Source organism: Microcaecilia unicolor, chromosome 6 (assembly GCF_901765095.1).
Source record: "Microcaecilia unicolor chromosome 6, aMicUni1.1, whole genome shotgun sequence".
In the NCBI taxonomy this organism is placed as follows: domain Eukaryota; kingdom Metazoa; phylum Chordata; class Amphibia; order Gymnophiona; family Siphonopidae; genus Microcaecilia; species Microcaecilia unicolor.
Genome location: NC_044036.1, coordinates 255,659,392 through 255,680,647, shown reverse-complemented (window position 1 = coordinate 255,680,647; position 21,256 = coordinate 255,659,392). Strand labels below are relative to the sequence as shown.

The 21,256-nt window shown below is 40.4% G+C and overlaps 1 protein-coding gene across 1 annotated transcript in view; it reads right to left on the bottom strand.

Moving 5' to 3' along the window:
• PAPPA (pappalysin 1) overlaps positions 1–21,256 on the bottom strand; it is a 595,681-nt gene that overhangs the window by 293,778 nt on the left and 280,647 nt on the right. The gene's annotated exons all lie outside the window — the stretch shown is intronic.

Below are 21,256 nucleotides of genomic sequence, written 5' to 3'. Positions count from 1 at the left end.
CTGTAAATCAGGCATGGACGCTGTTTAAAAATACTATATATTTCATGTATTAGTAAAGGTGGAAAGAAGAACAAATGATAGCCAGCATGGTTAAAGGAAGAAGTGAAAGATGCTATTAGAGCCAAAAGAACATCTTTCAGCATATGGAAAAAAAGATCCAAATGAAGAAAACAAGAAGCAACATAAGCACTGGCAAGTTAGATGCAAAGCATTGATAAAGAAGGCCAAAAAAGAATACAAAGAGAATCTTGCCTCAGAGGCAAAAATTCATTGTAATGACTTTAGTAGGTATATCAGAAGCAGAAAGCTTATGAGGGAATAGGTTGGACTCTTAGATCATAAAGGAGTAAAAAGGGCACTCAGGGAGGATAGGGCCGTAGCAGAGAGGCTGAATGAATTCTTTCCTCAGTCTTTATTGATGAAGATGTAAGAGATCTACCTGTACCAGAAATGATTTTCAAGGGCGACAATACAGAGGAACTGAAAGAAATATTGGTAAACTTGGAAAATGTACTGAACTAAATCGACAAAATAAAGGGCCCTCTTTACTAAGGCACTCTAGCATTTTTAGTGCACACTAACACTAGAGACACCCATATATGTTCCTATGGGTGTCTCTAGTGTTAGCATGTGCTAATTTTTAGTGTGCACTAAAAGCGTTAGCGTGCTTACAGTGCAGCTTAGTAAACAAGGCCCAAAGAGTAGTAAATCACCTGGACTGGATAGTATACAGCCCAAGGTGCTGAAAAAAACTCAAATATGAAATTGCAGATCTGCTGTTAGTGATCTGTAACCATTAAAATCATACATAGTATCTGAAGATTAGAGGGTGGACAATCTAACACCTATTTTGAAAAAGGGATCCAATGGTGATCTGGGAAATTACAGACCGGGTAAGCCTGACATCAGTACCAGGCAAAATAGTGGAAAATATAAAGAATAAAATCATTGATACAATAGACAAACATGGTTTAATATGACAGAGTCAACATGGATTCAGCCAGGGGAAGTCTTGCCTCACCAATTTTCTTCATTTCTTTGAAGGCATGAATAAACATGTGGATAAAGGTAAGCTGGTTGAAGTACTGTATCTAGATTTTCAGAAATTATTTGACAAAGTCCCTCATGAGAGTCTCCTGAGAGAGTTAAAAACCCATGGGATAGGAGGCAATGTACTGATGTGGATTAGGAATTGGTTGATGGATAGAAAACAGAGGGTAGGGTTAGACAGCCAATTCTCTCAGTGGAGGAGGATGAATAGTGGAGTTCCTCAAGCGTCTATACTCAAAATGGTGCTACTTAACATATTTATTAATGATCTGGAAATGCAGATGACACAAAACTATTCAAAGTTGTTAAAACACATGTGGTTTGGCTTAAAATTCTGCCCTTGCGGGGGATTCCAAGATGGCGCTGTGAGCGGACGCACCTGTGTTTGCCTCTGAGGCTGCTCTGGTTTTCAGCTCCTTCGGTGCCTCTGTCTCCTCATTTTTCTGGATGGGGAAGCGGAGGGGAAAGGTTAAGGAACATCCCTCGGTTCCTGAGACCCTTTCAACGTTGAAGCAGATGACCTTGCAATTTCCGAAGCAGCAACCAGGTCCTCGGGGAACTTCGACCCCCACTGCAATTCTCAACACATCGGCGTTGATTGAGAGTGCTAACGGGGCTTCCTTGAGCCCCATGGGACGTATTGCTCCACCTCAGCCTGGGAGAGAGTTGTTAGCAGCCCGAACAGCGACGGAAACCGAAGTGGCTCAACCGAACCTGGTAGAGGGAAGGTCTGCAGCAACTGAGAGTGGATCTCAAGATTTAGCAAATTTGCTAAATAGATACTTCTGTTCTGTTTTCACAGAAGAAAATCCTGGAGAAGGACTGCGATGGACTGCAAAAAGTACAAATGAGATTGAAGTGGATAGAGCACCGTTCACGGAAGAGAGTGTGTATGAACAACTTGAAAAGCGAAAGGTGGACAAAGCCATGGGACCAGATGGGATCCACCCTAGGATATTGAGGGAGCTCAGAGAGGTTCTGGCTGGTCCTCTTAAAGATTTGTTTAATAAATCCTTGGAGACGGGAGAGGTTCCGAGCGATTGGAGATCGGCGGATGTGGTCCCTCTTCACAAAAGTGGTGATAGGGAAGAAGCTGGAAACTACAGGCCAGTAAGCCTCACTTCGGTTATTGGAAAAGTAATGGAAGCGATGCTGAAGGAAAGGATAGTGAATTTCCTGGAAGCCAATAAGTTGCAAGATCCGAGACAACATGGATTTACCAAAGGGAAATCGTGCCAAACGAACCTCATTGAATTCTTTGATTGGGTGACAGGAGAATTGAATCAGGGACGAGCTATGGACGTAATCTACTTAGATTTCAGCAAAGCTTTTGACACGGTTCCCCACAGGAGGCTCTTAAATAAACTGGATGGGCTGAAGATAGGACCCGAAGTGGTGAACTGGATTAGGAACTGGTTGACGGACAGACGCCAGAGGGTGGTGGTGAATGGAATTCGCTCGGAGGAGCGAAAGGTAAGTAGTGGAGTGCCTCAAGGATCGGTGCTGGGGCCGATTCTGTTCAATATATTTGTGAGTGACATTGCCGAAGGGTTAGAAGGTAAAGTTTGCCTATTTGCGGATGATACTAAGATCTGTAACAGAGTGGACACCCCGGAGGGAGTGGAAAACATGAAAAAGGACCTACAGAAGCTAGAAGAATGGTGTAAGGTTTGGCAATTAAAATTCAATGCGAAGAAATGCAAAGTGATGCACTTAGGAAGTAGAAATCCACAGGAGACGTATGTGTTAGGCGGGGAGAGTCTGATAGGTACGGGCGGAGAGAGGGATCTTGGGGTGATAGTATCTGAGGATTTGAAGGCGACGAAACAGTGTGACAAGGCAGTGGCCGTAGCTAGAAGGTTGTTAGGCTGTATAAAGAGAGGTGTGACCAGCAGAAGAATGGGGGTGTTGATGCCCCTGTATAAGTCGTTGGTGAGGCCCCACCTGGAGTATTGTGTTCAGTTTTGGAGGCCGTATCTTGTTAAGGATGTAAAAAGAATTGAAGCAGTGCAAAGAAAAGCTACGAGAATGGTACGGGATTTGCGTTACAAGACGTATGAGGAGAGACTTGCTGAACTAAACATGTATACTCTGGAGGAAAGGAGAAACAGGGGTGATATGATACAGACGTTCAAATATTTGAAAGGTATTAATCCGCAAATGAACCTTTTCCAGAGATGGGAAGGTGGTAGAACGAGAGGACATGAAATGAGATTGAAGGGGGGCAGACTCAAGAAAAATGTCAGGAAGTATTTTTTCACGGAGAGAGTAGTGGATGCTTGGAATGCCCTCCCGCGGGAGGTGGTGGAAATGAAAACGGTAACGGAATTCAAACATGCGTGGGATAAGCATAAAGGAATCCTGTGCCGAAGGAATCGATCCTCAGGAGCTTAGTCAAGATCGGGAGGCGGGGCTGGTGGTTGGGAGGCGGGGATAGGGCTGGGCAGACTTATACGGTCTGTGCCAGAGCCGGTGGTGGGCAGCGGGACTGGTGGTTGGGAGGCAGGGATATTGCTGGACAGACTTGTACGGTCTGTGCCAGAGCCGGTGGTTGGGAGGCAGGGCTGGTGGTTGGGAGGTGAGGATAGTGCTGGGAAGACTTATACAGTCTGTGCCAGAGCCGGTGGTTGGGAGGAGGGGCTGGTGGTTGGGAGGCGGGGATAGTGCTGGGCAGACTTATACGGTCTGTGCCCTGAAGAGCACAGGTACAAATCAAAATAGGGTATACACAAAAATCAGCTAATATGAGTTATCTTATTGGGCAGACTGGATGGACCGTGCAGGTCTTTTTCTGCCGTCATCTACTATGTTACTATGTTACTATGTAACGAGAACAGTTAATTCAATCAGCTTTACAGGTATTGCCTCAAGATATTGTTTCTAGATTATCTCTTGCTGAGGCTCAACCTCAATCACTCCCAGTTGCTAGTGGCGTGGTTAGACCAGCAATAGTGACACTTGAGTCACTGTGGGACATGGTTTATGGCATTCGGGTCTCTATGCAGAATACATTGAAAGAAAATACTGGTGATATTAAAACTCTTTCTGAAACTGCACTCCTTCAAGCGCAAGTGACTGCACAGCAATCCTTGAAACTGGTGAAAGTGAATACTGAGCTTCAAGAAATGGGGACTTTAGAAACTGCACTGGTTAAAGTTAATAATTTCATGCATAAACGAATGGAATACCTGGAGAACCAGGCTAGGAGACTTAACCTTAGGTTTCTTAACTTCCCCAAATCTCCTTTAATTTCTCCTTTGGAAATGGTGAAAAAAATTTATGGTAGACGTTCTTGGAATTGATAAGGACTCACTACCTCCCATTACACGGGCCTATTACATCTGGAACCCGAAGGGGACTGATGGAAACCCCCCAGTAGTGGGGAATGGAATGAATCTTATTTCCTTCCTGGAAAGTTCATTGGAAATAATTACTCAGAGGTCAACTATGCTGGTCACTTTTGTGCTGGAGCCTGATCGCAATGCTGTTTTAAGACTTTCCTTAAGACATTTAGAAAACTTGTTTTTGGGCTCAAAGGTCCGAATTTTCCCAGATCTCTCAAGGCCTACACAAGTAAGGCACAGGGCTTTTTTGGAGCAGCACCCTAGAGCGTTGGCACTGGGAGTAAATTTTGTATTACGATTTCCTTGTACTTGTAATGTATTGCTTGAGGGTAAACATTTTCAGTTTGTAGATCCAAAACAGTTAAAAGAATTTCTTGATGCTAGAGCCGATGTGAATGTTGTATGCCCTCCCTAAATAGCAGGCTAGGGTCGGTTACCCGAGGTAGCAACCGCTAGTTCATTTTCTTTAATCCTTTTTAGACTTTTGAATTCTTGGAATCTATTTCTTTACTTGTGGACAAATAGGCTGTTAAGAATTTTTCTTTACTTTAATTGTACTTTAAATTTCATCTGTATAATAATGCCGATTGCATATTCACATTGTGTAGTGAAATATTGAAATTTATTAATAAAGGGAAAAAACCCCCCCAAAAAACATGTGTGGTTTGTGAAAAATTGCAGGAAGACCTTAGGATGCTGGAAGACTGGGCATCCAAATGGTATTTAATGTGGACAAGTGCAAAGTGATGCACACTGGGAAGAATAATCCAAATCATAGTTATTTAATGTTAGGTTCCACCCTAGGAGTCAGCACCCAAGAAAAAGATCTAGGTGTCATTGTGGACAATATGCTGAAATCTACGGACCCAGTGTGTGGCGGCCCCCCAAAAAGCAAACAGAATGCTAGGAATTATTAGGAAAGGGATAGACAATAAGACAATGAATATTATAATGCCTCTGAATTGCTCCGTGGTGTGATCACACCTTGAATATTGTGTACAATTCTGGTTGCTGTATCTTAAATAAGATATAGCAGAATTAGAAAAGGTTCAAAGAAGGGCAATCAAAATGATTAAGGGGATGGAACTCCTCTCGTATGAGAAAAGGCTTAAGAGGTTAGGACTCTTCAGCTCGGAAAGGAGACAGATGAGCAGGGATATGATAGAGGACTACACAATACTGAATGGTATAGAATGGGTAAATGTAAATCAATTTTTTACTCTTTTAAAAAATAGAAAGACAGGGGACACTAAAGGAAGTAATATGGTACTACTTTTAAAATAAACAGGAGGAAATAATTTTTCACTCAACAAATCTGGAACTCATTGCTGGAGGATGTGATATCAGTGGCTAGCACAGCTGGGTTTAAAAAAGGTTTGGACAAGTTTCATAGTCTGATATTGAGATAGTCAAAGGGAAAGCCACTGCTTATCTCTGGGATCAGTAGCATGAATCTTGCTACTATTTGGGTTTATGTGAGGTGCTTGTGACCTGAATTGTCTACTGTTGGAAGAAGGATATTGGGCTAGATGGACCACTGGTCTGACCCAGTATGGCTATTCTTTTGATCTTTTTTTTCTCCATGATATTTTATTAAGTATAAACAGAAAAAAAAAACCTTACAACAAATGCAAGAATGCAATAATTAAGTTAACAAAATGTGAACAACGTATAGATCCAACAAGATAAGAGGCAACAATTGCAGTATGCATACCAATGTGCAAGTAAGTGCCAAGGGAAGCAAAAAGAAGCAGTGTATTTACAAAAGAAAAAAAAAACGTTTTGAACAATAGGTTAAGCACATATTAATCATGTTGTTTGTTGTTGTGAATGTAGATATTCTTCTAAAGGAGACCTTACTGTGTATTTTTAAGAATCAGACCTGATAATTTGGCAAATGCTAATTCAAGTTTATGGTATAGTAAGACTTTTTGCCATGTTTTTTTTTTAAGTTTAATTTCTTTTATTGATTTTTGATACAGATACCATCAAGAGCTCACAACATAACAACAAGTAACATTTTACAAAGTAAGGCAATAGCGGAGTTCACATGTAAGAAGCAGCAATCTACATTCCAATTAGTGAGTATTGATTTTTGTGCTATATTCATTAAAATTTCAAAAAGCCTCTTATGACAATCTGACAGTACATGAGGGATTGAGCATGATTTGAAAATGACAATTGAAAGTGATATTGGGATAGTAAATTTGAATATTTTGGATAAAAGAGACCAAATATCATTCCAGAAGGTACATATTGATCCACATTCAAACAACATTTGTATAAGCAGTAGTGTACTGGAGCCGGCTCGCACTGGCTCACAAGAGCCATTTGTTAGTTTTTTAATAATTTTGGGAGCTGGTTGTTAAAGTAGGTACTTATGGAATGCTCTTCCTCTTCAACTCTGTCTAGAAACATCTCATTCAACTTTTTGTTCTTCACTTAAAACCTTCCTTTTTCAAGATGCCTTTGGTCACTAGTTTTAGTTTTAACATCCCTTCTGTCACTGGGACTATTGAGCATTGAGTGAGAGACTACCTGCATGCTGTTTTTCACTTCTTCAATCACTTTCTTTATCACTTTACTATCTACAAATAGAGTTCCCTTCCTTCTCTTTCATTATCTCTCTCTTCTCTCTATAAATAAATAATTTTAGCTATTTTTATAGAATGTAAACTGCCTTGAAAGATATTTCTATATGGCGGTATATCAAGTTTTAATAAACCTGAAACAAATATTAGGTGATGTCAGACTTGCTTTATGATTTATTTTGAAACTCTGTAGATAGAGAATATTTTATAATACTGTATCATGCAAGTTTCTTTGCAGTAATAACAATCTACTGTGGATATGCTTCTGATTTGTGCTGCTCAAGGAATTCTTTATAATACGGTATCTCCACCTTTATATATATTTTAGTTTTACTTGCTTCATTTTTTGAATGTATTTTAAGTGTATTTATTGTTTTTATTGAATAGACTCCTGAGGCAGGCATTTAGCTGAAACATGGGCCATGTCAGGTCCCATAATAAAATTTGCTTCCTCTGATCCAAGGCTCCACCTCTTGTTTCCATCTGGACCCACTACACTGCATTTAAAAATGAATTACAACCCAGGAATTCTGCTATCAAGGTCCATCACTTACAAACCAGAAAATACCTCCAAGCATTCCCCTTCCTTAACCCTGCCACCCCCCCCCCCCCCCCCCCAAGATTCATGGTGCAGTGAACCATATACCTGCTAAATGAGGTACTAGATCTATAACTGAAAGTAACACAGTTCAGGACCCAGCAGGAAGCAGGCTTGCAGGATGCAAAATTATCTGGGATGAGCAGTCTTCCACAGCAAGAACAATATCATGTACCACAACTGCAAAGTCTATTGCTGCTACACCCTCACATCACTCCTTTAATGTCCAAAAAGAGGGGCCAGCTTCCTGTTTTCAGTTAACAATACCGTGATTGGCACCAGATTATTATTCTTTAGCACAATGTCTTCTATTTTTTTTTTTTGGGTTGATAAAATGTGGCCAGACCCCAAAAAGAAAGAGAAGTATTTTTAAGCATAGCTGCTTATTTAGGGACAGTTCCAACAACAACAGAGTTCATGCCACATAATCATTCATCTTAGAAAGACGGACAGAAATTGTCCAACCATTGTCTCAGACAATGGGATTCTTGGATCAGAGCAAGTCACACATCTTAACTCCTTTGAATCTACTGAAGAGCCCCAAGAGCATTACAGATTCATTTCAGAGATATTCTTTCCAATAAAAATGTGTAATATATTAGTGGCAATCCCATCACACTGCATCTAGAGTAGTCATTCCTTCATAAGCATAAATAAAACAGAAAAGGAGGTAGAAGTGAAGGAAAACAAGGCAAAATAGATGCCTGTATTAAAATAAAAAGGGAAACATCACTTACATGAGAAAATTTGGACAAAAACATGTCCTCTTGAGAACAGAGGATATGAAGCCAGCTTATATGAACTGACCCTCACATGGGCTGACAACATGAACCAAGCTTATATGAAATAATATAGAAAACAGATTTTTTTTCATATCTATTGTTTTAAGAAATAGAAGAGGCAACTTGCATAGAGCAGAGTCAATACTAAACTGCAGCTCTTGACAGTCTCAACTTGGAAACTATACAATAAAAAAGGTCTTTGAATAAGGTGCAGAACATTATTGAGTTATGACAACAGATAAAACTTGTTGTAGGACACCTACAGAACATATCCATCCCTTGGTATTAAAGTCTACAGAGATGAGCAAACTCTGGGAATGTGAAAGGAAGTTAGTGCTAGTACTATAATCAAGTATTTGTGTGCAAGGGTGCAAGACAACAAGATGGCTCATACTTATTCACATGCCAGTTGTAGATGTTCTTGGGGGTATAGTTTGGATAGAGCAGGGCCAGAGTTTGGTGTACATACATATTTATGAAATAAGTGAGTAAACACCCAGAGAACACCCATATGTTTGCAACTTTGGATCAGATATAAATTCCTGCACCAGCATTTGTGTGCTGTTGGGGCTGATTCTTTTATAATTTTATTTATTGGGATGTATGAGAATTTACAGGAAATGCTCCATGCTGACAACAAAAAAAACATTTTTCTTCTGGTGGTTAACTTATATCAATGATAACGAGCTGCAGTTTGGCTACTTCCTGTTCATTAATGACAGTCTGAATTAGAGATCTGAGTTAAACTCAACTTCATATCATTAGCTGGCAGGAAATGATTATCTCTGCCATTCATTATTATTTAATTATTAAAGCTTTTTGTTCTGTCTTCAGAGTATCTAAGTTGGTTAAAAAAAATCATATCACAGGACACAGAAAGAAACTTCAGAGTCAGTTATAAGCAAAGCATTTGTCTATAATGTGCCTTTTCCTAGTCAACAAATTTATTTTTTAAAAAAAGTATTACCTTGGTTGCTGGAAAGGGACCCAATACCTATTTGAGAAATATATAAGGCCCACCATACCAAATACCTCTTGGCACTTTGCAAATAAAGGCATATGTGTAAGTCATGTGGCAGGGCAGCATGAGTTTGTTCTTGACTGTAGAAGCACACTTGTGTATACATGGGTGGGGGGTAGATGTATGAGGCAAGAGGAGAGAGGGAGCTCTGTGATGGATTTTAAAAGCATGCTGTGTAGCACAAATATGGCTGGTCATCCATCAATTTATTTCAAGCATATTACCTGACAAAAAACACGGTCAACAAAAGAAATATAAAATTAGGTTTGTGTCTCTCACAAAACATGTAAATTTCCCTGGAGGATAGTACCTTGCATAAAGATTACTGCTCATAAATATTAATACTTCCCAGAATGTAATATAGTCTTAAAAATGAGATTAGTGGAGAACCTAATGCACAGATCAAGAGGGATTTCATGGGACTGTATTTCCAAGGTTCCTGTTATTAGCCCAACACAGCCTCTATGATATTTAGAAGAGTTTTTATTGCAGATGCTGTGCCCTAGAGATGTGCAATTATACATTATTTAGAAAAGGGCACTTCATGCATCACTCCATCCCTTTGGAATGGGCTGCCGCAGGGTTTATCATAATAGATTCTTATTGCGGTTTTCATAAAAAGTGAAAAGCCTGCTTTTTTTTAACCAACATATTCCCAAAACATAGGCTTTTGATGGGCTTGATAAGATCTTTCCTGATTATTTATGGTTTTGGAGTGAGTAATGTATGGTTATTCTATTGTATGGGTTCTATATATTAATCATATGTTTTACGTTATTGTGACAGCTCTAAGCTTTTTTAAGGGACAGAGTTAAATCAAATAATAAATAAATACTGCTTATTGTTTTATTGATACCTACAGATGTCCATGTGATACAAAGGGAACAACATCTGTACACTTGAACATAATGAAGGACAATGCTAAAAACTATCCCCCCTAATATTCAAAGCAATTTAAGAGGGCAGGAAAGGTTCTTGCCTGCTTAAACCCTGATATTCAGCAGCACTAAACCATGCAGTGCCACTGAATATCAGCTCTGACCAGCCCCAGAAAAAGTGGGCAGGTCAGGGGCAGTACAGGGGTGGTGTTGGTCAGAGTATAAACCCAACTGTGTTGGTTTTCTTGAAGTGATATTCACCCAGAATCACAAATAGTGAGACAGGCATATCACAATTTGAAGGAGAAATGTGATCATGGGGGATGGGGAGGAACAATTGGGGTCAACCTCAGGGTGCCATAATTGTATAACCTCCACTTTCGGTCAGGACACAGTACAAAATCTGCACTTATGTTGATTAATCAAATTGCCATCAACCTAGATAGTGATAAGAACACCGTTCTGGTTCTATTAGATATGACAGAAGCTTTTGATCTGGTTGATCATTGACTTCTCGTTTATCACCAGGAGCATGACATTGTAGATACTGCCCTAAATTGGTTCCATGCACTTCTTGTCCATTTATTCATTTATTCACCCTAACATTTTGTCTGAATAACCCCAACCTATTTATTGATACTTCTTTACTGTACTTGTCACTGTAATAGTACCCCTATACTGTATTTGTTCACACTGGAGTCTGTAACTACCTCTCCGGAACTATGTAAGCCACTTTGAGCCTACAAATAAGTGGGAAAAGGTGGGATACAAATGTAACAAACAAACAAACAAACAAATAAATAAATAAATAAATAAATAAATAAACTTTGTAGTTGAATGGAGATCTTTCCTCTCCTGCTTCTATCCTCTTAACTGCAGAGTTCATGAAGACTCAATTTTAGTAACTGCTATATTGAATCTTATATTTATTTATTTATTTATTTATTCATTCATTTTTGCACCTCTAGCCAACTTGATCCAGAGTTTCCGTGTCATCAGTTGTCTCTGTGCTGATGATATTCATTTAATTGCTTTTACTGCTCTATTCTCTTCAGATCTCTTGAGGCTGTCCTCCCACAGGCTGAAAACTAACCCATTAAAATTAGATGAATTTTGTATTGATAGGAAGGAAGTTACACTTTCTCTGAATTCTTGCATCCTAAGAACCCAAATTCTTCTAAAAGAATCTTCTATAACTCTTGGGATTATGTTAAAATCTCACCTAACTTTCCTCCCACAAAGCTCTTTTCCTACGAAAAGAAAATTATTCTTACTGCAGAAAACTTTTTTCTTGCATCTTTTTCCGGAGAAAAGGGACCTTCAGTTGCTTTTACATAGGAAAAACTTCCTTCAGGCTCTTTCATCCATGTCATTGAAGCATCTTCAAATAATTCAAACTACCAGTTTGAGGCTACTTTGTGAGATTTACAAATTTGATCATGTCACCTTGTCACTGTGATCTGCGCACCAGAAATGGCATTATATAAAATCTTAAATCAACATTAAATGGGTCTTTCACTAAGCCGCAGTAAAAATATAATGGGTGTCTCTGCGTTTACCACCATCTGATTTCTACCGCAAGCTAAAAACACTACCATGGCTTAGTAAATGACCCTCTAGCATAAATATAAATTCCTAATCTGTTGTGTTTCACCAAGCCCCACCAGCTGAAGGTCTCCTCCAAAGACAGCCAGAACTCCCTTTTACCAAGCTTAGTAGTTGCAGTAGTGTCCCTGAACCACTACCACCAACTGCTGAGCTTTGTAGAAGGGAATTCTGGCTGCCTTTGGAGAAGATCCTCAGCTGGTGGGGCTTGGGAATGCCAGACACTACAAGTGTCAGGGTGTTAGACATGCTGTGACCTGGGACAAAAATTAAGGAGGACCCCCTTTCCCCCACTGATTTTTCTACCTGCTATTACTACACACACTGAAAGACCCGAACAAGGGATCACAAATTAGAAATAAAAATAGACCAAATTTGAATTGGGAACCCCAAGAAGTTAAACTTCACAGGTAGTGCAATACTGGAGAAATAATAGAAATGCATTTCCTTTTGTACTGAACACAACAAAATGACATCTGCCTTGCACATTTCTCATTCCAGTTAATAAATTCAAAGTAAAACACTTTTTTCTACCTCTGTTGTTTGGAGTCTGGATATTTTATTTTTCCATCATGTTGGTCCCAATTTTCTTTTCTGCTTTCCTCTTTTTTTCTGCTATTTCTTCTTCCAGTGGCTGCTGTCCACTTGTCTTTTCTCCACTCTCCTACCTTGTTCCATTTCTTCACTATACCTACCTCTGGTATATCGATCTTTCCTTTTTATTTCTTTCTTCCATTTTTCTGCCTCTTTATTCACTCAGTTTTTATCCTCTTTCTTACTCTTCTCTTATTATTTATTTATTTATTGCATTTGTACCCCACATTTTCCCACCTATTTGCAGGCTCAATGTGGCTTACAAGCACCTGTTATGGCATCGCCATTCCAGGAGATAGATACAATTGGTGTTACAGAAAGATTCTGGATGAAGAAAAAAGGCTTAAGCAAAGCTCACCCTCTAGCTCTCCCATTTGTCACCTCACTCCTTTCTCAGCCTGTTATTCCCTTCCATCTTTAATCTATTCCCTATCAGCACATTTCTACCCCCTGGACTCACTATCCTCTCACTCAATTTCTTGCAACCCCTTTTTGGCCTCTCCCAAATGGTTGCACCATTCTGAGCATCTCCCTCCCTCTTTCTCTCCCTTCACCCTCGTAACCCAGCATCTCCTTTCTCCTACCCCCCCCCCCCCCACCCTTATGGCTTCACATCACCCTGTCCCTTCTACTCCACCCCTGCATCTTCCTGTCTCTCATATTTCTTCCCTTCTGACCCCCCACCCATTTTCCATCATCATTCTTTCTCTTCCTCCAACACATATAGAAGCATATTTTTAAAGCACTTAGCCTAAAGTCCCATAATAACCTACAGAACTTTGTAAGTCTAACCAACTTATAATTGAAAGAGAAAAATGCCTATATTTCGACCCAAATCGGGCGATGGGCGTTTTTCTCGCAAAGGCGCCCAAATCGGTATAATCGAAAGCCGATTTTGGGCGTTTCCAACTGCACTCCGTCGCAGAAATGAATAAAGTTGACAGGGGCGTGTCGGAGGCATGGTGGAGGCGGGACTGGGGCGTGGTTATCAGCTGAGGAGAGATGGGCGTCTTTAGCTGATAATCGAAAAAAAAGGCGTTTTACCGCGATTTTGGGTAACTTTTTTTGGACCCTTTTTTTTCACGAACAAGTCCCAAAAAAGTGCCCCAACTGCCCAGATGACCACTGGAGGGAATCGAGGATGACCTCTCCGGACTCCCCCAGTGGTCACTAACCCCCTCCCACCAAAAAAAAAACACTTAAAAAACTTTTTTTCCAGCCTCTATGCCAGCCTCAAATGCCGTACCCACCTCCATGACAGCAGAATATGTTCGATCCTGTCACAGCCTTTCCCTGGGTCAGATGTGGCTCTCGGGTGCACTACAGGGTCACATCAGCATTGCATTGTGGTGGGTGTAGGTATTGGGCTCCGTGATTTCATTAGCTTCTGTTACAGTCTCACGATGTTGGTAGTTGGTAGGCTCTTCTCCCATGGTGCTTTTCCCCCTGCCTACTGGGTCAGAGTGTGCCCTGTTGTATTTCCGGTAGTCCATGAGGTAGTGGCCATTTTTGTAAGCCAGTTTTAGATCCCTTCCATGTGTTAGCCACGTTAGAGAACTTAGTTCTTACCTTGAATGTGGCTGAAAGAGGGCATTGTACAACATTCTGCCAGCTCTGACCTGCTAATCTCACTACCAGGGAGACTCTTTGCCAGTGGTGGGGCACAACCTCTGATCTGCAGTTAACTGTGAGTAAGCGTGCTTATTCCAATAAAGGACGTTTTCGGAGAGATTAGTCTTCAGGTGTAAACTGGTATGCCAATGGTATACAGCAGTAACAAGTCCTAGAGGCCTGATTGTATACAGGTCCCTGGAGCACTTTTAGTGGGTACCGCAGTGCACTTCAGCCAGGTGGACCCTGGCCCATCCCCCCCCCCACCTGTAACACTTGTGCTGGTAAATGGGAGGCCTCCAAAACCCAATGTATCCACATGTAGGTGCCCCCTTCACCCCTATGAGCTATGGTAGTGTTGTACATTTGTGGGTAGTGGGTTTTGGGGGAGGGGTTGGGAGCTCAGCACCCGTGGTAAGGGAGCTATGCATGTGGGAGCTTTTTCTGAAGTCCACCGCACTGACCTAGGGTGCCCAGTTGGTGTCCTGGCATATCAGGGGGTGAGTGTACTACGAATCGTGGCCCCTCCCATGACCAAATGGCTCGGATTAGGACGTTTTTGAGCTGGGCGTTTTTAGTTTCCATTATCGCTAAAAAAAAAAGAAAAGCTCAGCTCAAAAATGTCCATTTTTTCGAAAATACGGTTCGGCCCGCCCCTTCACGGACCCGTTTTCGGAGATAAACGCCCATGGAGATAGGCGTTTCCGTTCGATTATGCCCCTCTAAGTGCTTTAAAAATTAGCCCCATAGTCTAACATTTCTCCTTGTTTTCTGCTGTCATTCTACCTTTCCTTCCCACCTCCTTGTAGTCTGGCATCTCTCCCTCTCACTTCCTTCCATCTCTATGTCCAGGAGCTCTCATTCACTACCTTCCACCCCGGGTCCAACATTGCTTTCTCTTTCTTCTCTCTCTGCCTCCTATTGTCTGGCATCCCTCCCTCCCTCCTCCCCCTACACTAGGTCCAACATTACTTCCAATCCCTTTCCTCCCTCTGTCCCGCATTTCTCTGTCCCCCTCCACTCCATTCCTGGATCTAGCATCAGCCCCCTGCATCAATCCCTTCCTCATATTGTCCAGCATCTCTCTCTCTCTCCACAACCCTCTCCCTGTGATCTGGCATTTCTTTCTCCCTTTAAGCCCCCTATCCCCTGTGGTCTGGCATCTCCCTCTGTCTCGAAAACACCCCCTCTTGCAGTCTACCTTACATGTCTTCCTTATGGGGTCAACAGAAAAAAGCACAACTGGGCCTTCAAGACTAGGACAACAGGAGTCCTTTATTGATATATGACCCGACATGGGCCGTGTTTCGGCGTACACGCCTTCGTCAGGGGTCCAAGTTTAGAATCGTAGGAGCAGGTATCAGGTTTAATGTATATTTCCCCACCAAAGAAAAAGCAGTGGCTCCTGTGGAACGCCGTCAAAGTAAAACGCCAAAATCCTAAGGGGTCACCAGCAGTGACAGTGATTCACTGAGGTTACTGTCCAGTGAATCCGAGAGTCTTCCCTCTGATGTATCCCACCCCCTCTGATGCAACTTCCTGTTTCTGCAAGTGAAAGACATGCCAGAAGGAAAGCTCACGGATTTACCAGGCAGCAGCATGAATTAATCACTGCCAGAGACCCCTATAATGAGTTTACATCAGCTTCAACTAATTCAGAATTCTACAGCACAAGTGAAAGATGTCTGCCTACAGTGTTTCCATATTACACCCTTCCTGCAAAAACTACACTGGCTGCCAGGGGATGAGTGGGGAGGAAGGGGGATATCTGACAACAGGAATCCAGTTTTCCCCCAATCAGCACAAGACCTGATAAAGGTGCACTACTACTGGGTTGGTCCCTGCCCACTCAGGTCTACCCGTGGCTACACCACTGCTTGGATGTATCCCAAGCTGTATATTGGGATAACATATGTAGCAGCACCATTCTGTATCGGAGCTAAGGGTTACCACAGAGGTGGATATATAATCAATAACCCCCAGATTTTATATAAGGCATGGTGAGTTGTGTGCATTAAATTGTGTGCGCACCTTAATTGAGTAACGAGCCAAACAGTGATGATAATTGGCCGATAACAACCAATTATCATCACTAATTGGCAGTAATTGGAATTTACATGTGTGTTTTTTTAGGTGTATTCTTAAAAAAAGACACACATAAACTGCAATGCATGTAGCTGAAAAGGGGGCACACCCATGAGAGAAGTGTGGGCATGTCAGGGGCATTACTCAAATGTACAAGCGTGGTTATAGAATTCAGGGAAATGTGCCTACAAGAATGGATATTTACACCAGACTTTCAGTGGTGTAAATGGCCACACCTAATGCAGGTGCATTCCTTAGCCCGATGCGTTATTCTATATACCATGCCTAACTTTAGGAATGGTTTATAGAACCTATTTACAGAATCTGGCCCTATGTGTTGTTAATGACCATAAGTACATAAACATTGCCATACTGGGACAGACCAAAGGTCCATCAAACCCAGTATCCTATTTCCAGGAGTGGGCAATCCAGGTCACAAGCACTTAGCAAGATCCCAAAAGAGTAAAACAGATTTTATGCTGCTTATCCGAGCAATAAGCAATGGAATTTCCCTAGTCCATCTTAATAATGGCTTATGAACTTTTCTTTTAGGAACTTGTCAAAACCTTTTTTTAAAACCCTGCTAAGCTATCTGCTTTTACCACATTATCTGACAATGAATTCCAAAGTTTAATTATACATTGAGTGAAGAACTATTTTCTCCAACTTGTTTTGAATTTACTACTTAATAGTTTCATTGCATGTCCCCAATTCCTTATATTTTTGGAAAGAGTAAACAAGCAATTCACATCTTCCTGTTCCATTCCAATTTGATTTCAGAGATTATCACTGGGTGCAGATTTAACAGTAGTGGACAATTACAGACCAGTTGCTTGAATTCCTTGGCTGGCCAGATTGTTAGAGTTTGTAGTCTATCAACAGCTTTCTGATTTCATCTGTAATAATGATTTGTTAAATCTTTCTCAACATGGGTTTCATCCTGTGCATAGTACGGAATCACTTTTGTCAATTTTGACTCAGAAATCAAGAATATTTTGAGTAGAGGTGGTCAGATACCCTTACAGTTTGATATTTCGGCAGTTTTGATGCAATAGGTCACTCTTTAATGCTTTTCATGCTTAGTGAATTGGGTATCACAGGTTCAGTGCTAAAATGGCTTGAAGAGTTTTTGAAAAAGAGGCCATATAAAGTTCAGAAGAATAGCATGGTGTCGGCTTCTTGGCTGTATAGTTGTGGTGTTTCACAGGGGTCGCCACTTTCTCCTTTATTATGTAATATTTATATGAGACCATTGAGAGAGGCCTTAACTTCCTTGGGGAATATTGTAATGTCTTATGCTGATGATATATATTTTTTTATGTTCTGCGTTGGATACCTTTGAGAATGTTGATAAACAATATTTTACTGGTTGACTTTTGGTCACAAAAGAATTTTCTAAAGCTTAATAGACAAAAGACCAAAGTGATATGGTTTGGGGATTTTGATTCTTTATCCCAGAAATCTTTGCAACTTGTTTAATGGAGAGGTTTTAAAAATTGAAAATAAATCTAAAGTTGTAGGTGTGATTTTGGATTCAAGACTCACTTTAGAAGACTAAACTAGTGCTCTTGCTAAAAAAAAATCCATTTTCAATTTCGTCAGCTGAGGGCAACTGTTCATTGTTGAGTGTTCAGATTTTTAGAATGTTGCACAGGCGGTTTTGCTGCCCAATTTAGATTATTGTAACTCTTTATATTGAGGTATTGATGTAAGACTACAGAAAAGATTGTAATTATTTCAAAATACTGCAACCAGATTGATTTTCAAGATGAGTAAATTTGAAAGAGTATCTCCTCTCCTCAGAAAACTTCACTGGCTTCCGACCTCCCAACAAATAAGTTTTGAAATTGCGTCTATGGTTTTTAAATCATTTGTAGGACAAAATTCAGAGGGCGTTACGAGATGCTGTTCTTTGCTGACCACAAATAGGGTTGTTCGAAGTGTTCAGTTTTTGACCATGGCCTTTCCAAATGTTAGAGGAATTAAATTGAAAAAATATTTTGAGTCTTTATTTAAAGTTCTATCAGCTGGAATTGGAAAAACATGGAGTAATATTGAATGTCTTTTGTCTATACTATATAATTCCACCTGTTTGAAGTTGTTTCTTACTATGTAATCTGTAATGAGTCATAGTAGAGATATTGAAGAATATAAAACACCTGCATTATAGAATAGTATCATATCTCCCCTCAGCTGTCTCTTCTCCAAACTGAAGATCCATAGCCTCTTTAGGCTATCCTCATAGTGTATCATCCGATCCCTTGATAATTTTCGTTGCCCTTTCTCTAATTTCCAAATTTGCACTTTTCCTCCTCTAACTTTGGCTTTCAGCACACAGACTGTAAAGGGCCCCACCTAATGATATTTTAGATCAAATATTAACTACTGTATTATGCATAAGGAAAACAGGCAAAATGAGAACTGGAGGCAATCTTTGGCTTTGAAATAAAAACTCCCTTTAAGGGGCAGTGCAGTAGTGAGCCAGTATGTGCAAAAGAAGAAAATTAAAATAAAATAAAATAAATCACAGTTCTATGTTTCCTTGGAACAGTATCCACCTCTAGCCACAAAGGTATACTCTCTCACTCCCAGAATTATTATTATTATTATTTTATTATTTATTGCATTTGTATCCCACATTCCCCCACCTATTTGCAGGCTCAATGTGGCTTACATAGATTTGTTAACATTGTCATTGTTAACTCCAAAATACTTATTATTTCTGATGATGGTGCCTTTCTTTTCTGTTTGTTTGTTTTCTTTCTCCCTCTGCATTCTGTAGCCCTTCTTAAGTAAGTCAATGTGTCTTTAGGGGCAACGGTCAAGCCCTGTGGTTCTCCTTATCTCCTGGTGTGTGGCAACAGGTTTTCTGTGCTCTTATCCCTTCAGTATTTCAGTTATCTCTCTTTGGTGTTTCTCTATGTTCCCTGGGTGCTGTAAGTTTTGACCTTGTTGAACAGGTTAAGGATAAGAACCTGGATTGGGTCTACTGTCTCCAGCTTCAAATCCCTTTCCTGTTTAAGACTGTCTGCTGTCAACAGCTTCATTCTGTGTTGTCTCTGACTCAGGCTCAGGATCCAGTCTCTCCATGACCAGACCTTCTTCCTTAGGGCACACTGTGCCTCAGAGGGACAGCTGAATCAGTCTGACCTCCCCTTATCAATTCACTTAATATGGGCATAGTATTTTCCTTCTGGATGCACCAGGGGACTAGCTAAAAGTAAAACTGCACCCCTTGTGTTTGATTCCTTCATTCTCATTTCTATAGTCCTAGGACAAGGCTCTGGTGGGCCACTGAGTGGGGTTTACCACACTGTCCCCCCTCTACGCTGAGCAGGACTCCTCCACCTACAGTGCTGTCAGTTGGGGGTGCTGTTTCACTATCACTTTTTCAATAGTGAGGGACAGGCAAGTTCTGCAAGACTCCAGGGAACCTGCCTGCCCCTAGTATTTGAAAACACAATATGAAACATCACCCCTGCTGGCAGAAATGTAGTTGGAGGACTCCCACCTGGTTGTCCTCTACATGCTTCATGTTGGATACCCTCTGAGACAGGAAGCCCTGTCTCCTCCTTTGTACTTAGGTGTTTATACTCCCCTCCAAAAGATCAAGCTAAAATGTTATAGGGACAATTTTTTTCAGAATAGACTTCAGGTTTGATTGGTAACTTTTCTGGAGCAGGGACCCAGAATGTTCTCCCAACTACTTCAATAGGAAAGAACATTTTGGCAGCTTGTTGTGACTAGTTTTCCGGAGCTACAATTTTGTCATCAGGCAATACAGAATGTGGTAGAGATGTTGCTGGCTGAATACCAAAATGCCAAGGGTGGACCATACCGAAGAATAAGGGTGACGGCCAGAGTGTGAGATTTTTTTCAGACAGTGTGTCCAGAGTATAAATCTAGATTCAAGTGTAATACCTCTTTCCAAATGAAAAACAAAAACTTGATAAAATATTTGCTGATGCTTAAGTTAATGCAGTGACTATGCCGGCTGAAAATCCAGTCCCTTGGGTGTGAAGATTTATTCTGATCCTGAACTTTTGACCCATTTCATTAATATAGCATCCTTCTTCATTTTTCTCTTTTAATTATTATATAATTCCTTAATAGAGAAGTTTGGAAGCTGTCTATAAATATAGATTAAAAAATGAAGCTATTCTTTTATGCTGAATGTTTCCCCATGTGGTTAACAGTGAGGTCTTATGACACGTGGTAGCACAGTTAGCAGTGTGATAGCTTTGCAAGGTTTCATGCCATTTCTTCTTTTGAACTTTCTATTTGAAGCTTGCTTCCTACTAGCTTTTATTTCAGATTAGCTTGAAGTAACTGATTGAAAAAAAATAGAACTAGATGAGCAGGAGATATTTTTATTCAGGTATTTGTCCTCTAGTAGTAACGGCTATAGGTCTTTTCCTAGCTCTGTTTTAAAAGACCCGCTGTATGGCTTTCCACTCTGTATATATTATACTAGGTTTTCCCTGGGTGTTTTATATGTTTATTTTTCTGACTATATTTATTACATAGAGGCACTTTTATTTGAGATAATTTTAGGATTACTAACTCATTGTCTGAAGGATTCAATTGGGACTTGGATATTCGTTCTTGTCTTTTGATTGAGAGCATACATAGTGGTGCTTTACGACTTGGCTGTGCATAATGGACTCTTTTTTTGCATCTCTTAGTTGTTCTGTATACAGAGATTGTAAATATCCATTGACTGTCCAAGCAGGGCTGGGAGACATATCCAAAAATTAACCCTTTATAGAGTGATCTATAAATTCTTAAATAAATTAATACCACAGTAGTTGTGATAGATAAGAGCCTTGTAGCCCACCCGCTCTGCTTAATTGTCCTGATCCTTCTTGGTCTATAGTCATTGTCTCTTACCCTTACCCTATCTGTCCCAAACAGTGACTTTTGTCACTGTTTTGGTTACAAAAACTGTGCTAGTGGTAGCTTCTATACTCTCATTAAAGAAGTATTTCCTCTGGGTATCCGTATTTTAGACTTGCCCTTCACTTTCATTTTTTGTACAGTGGTTCATATTTATTTATTAAAACTCGATTATCCGCTAATTCACTGAACACATTTAAT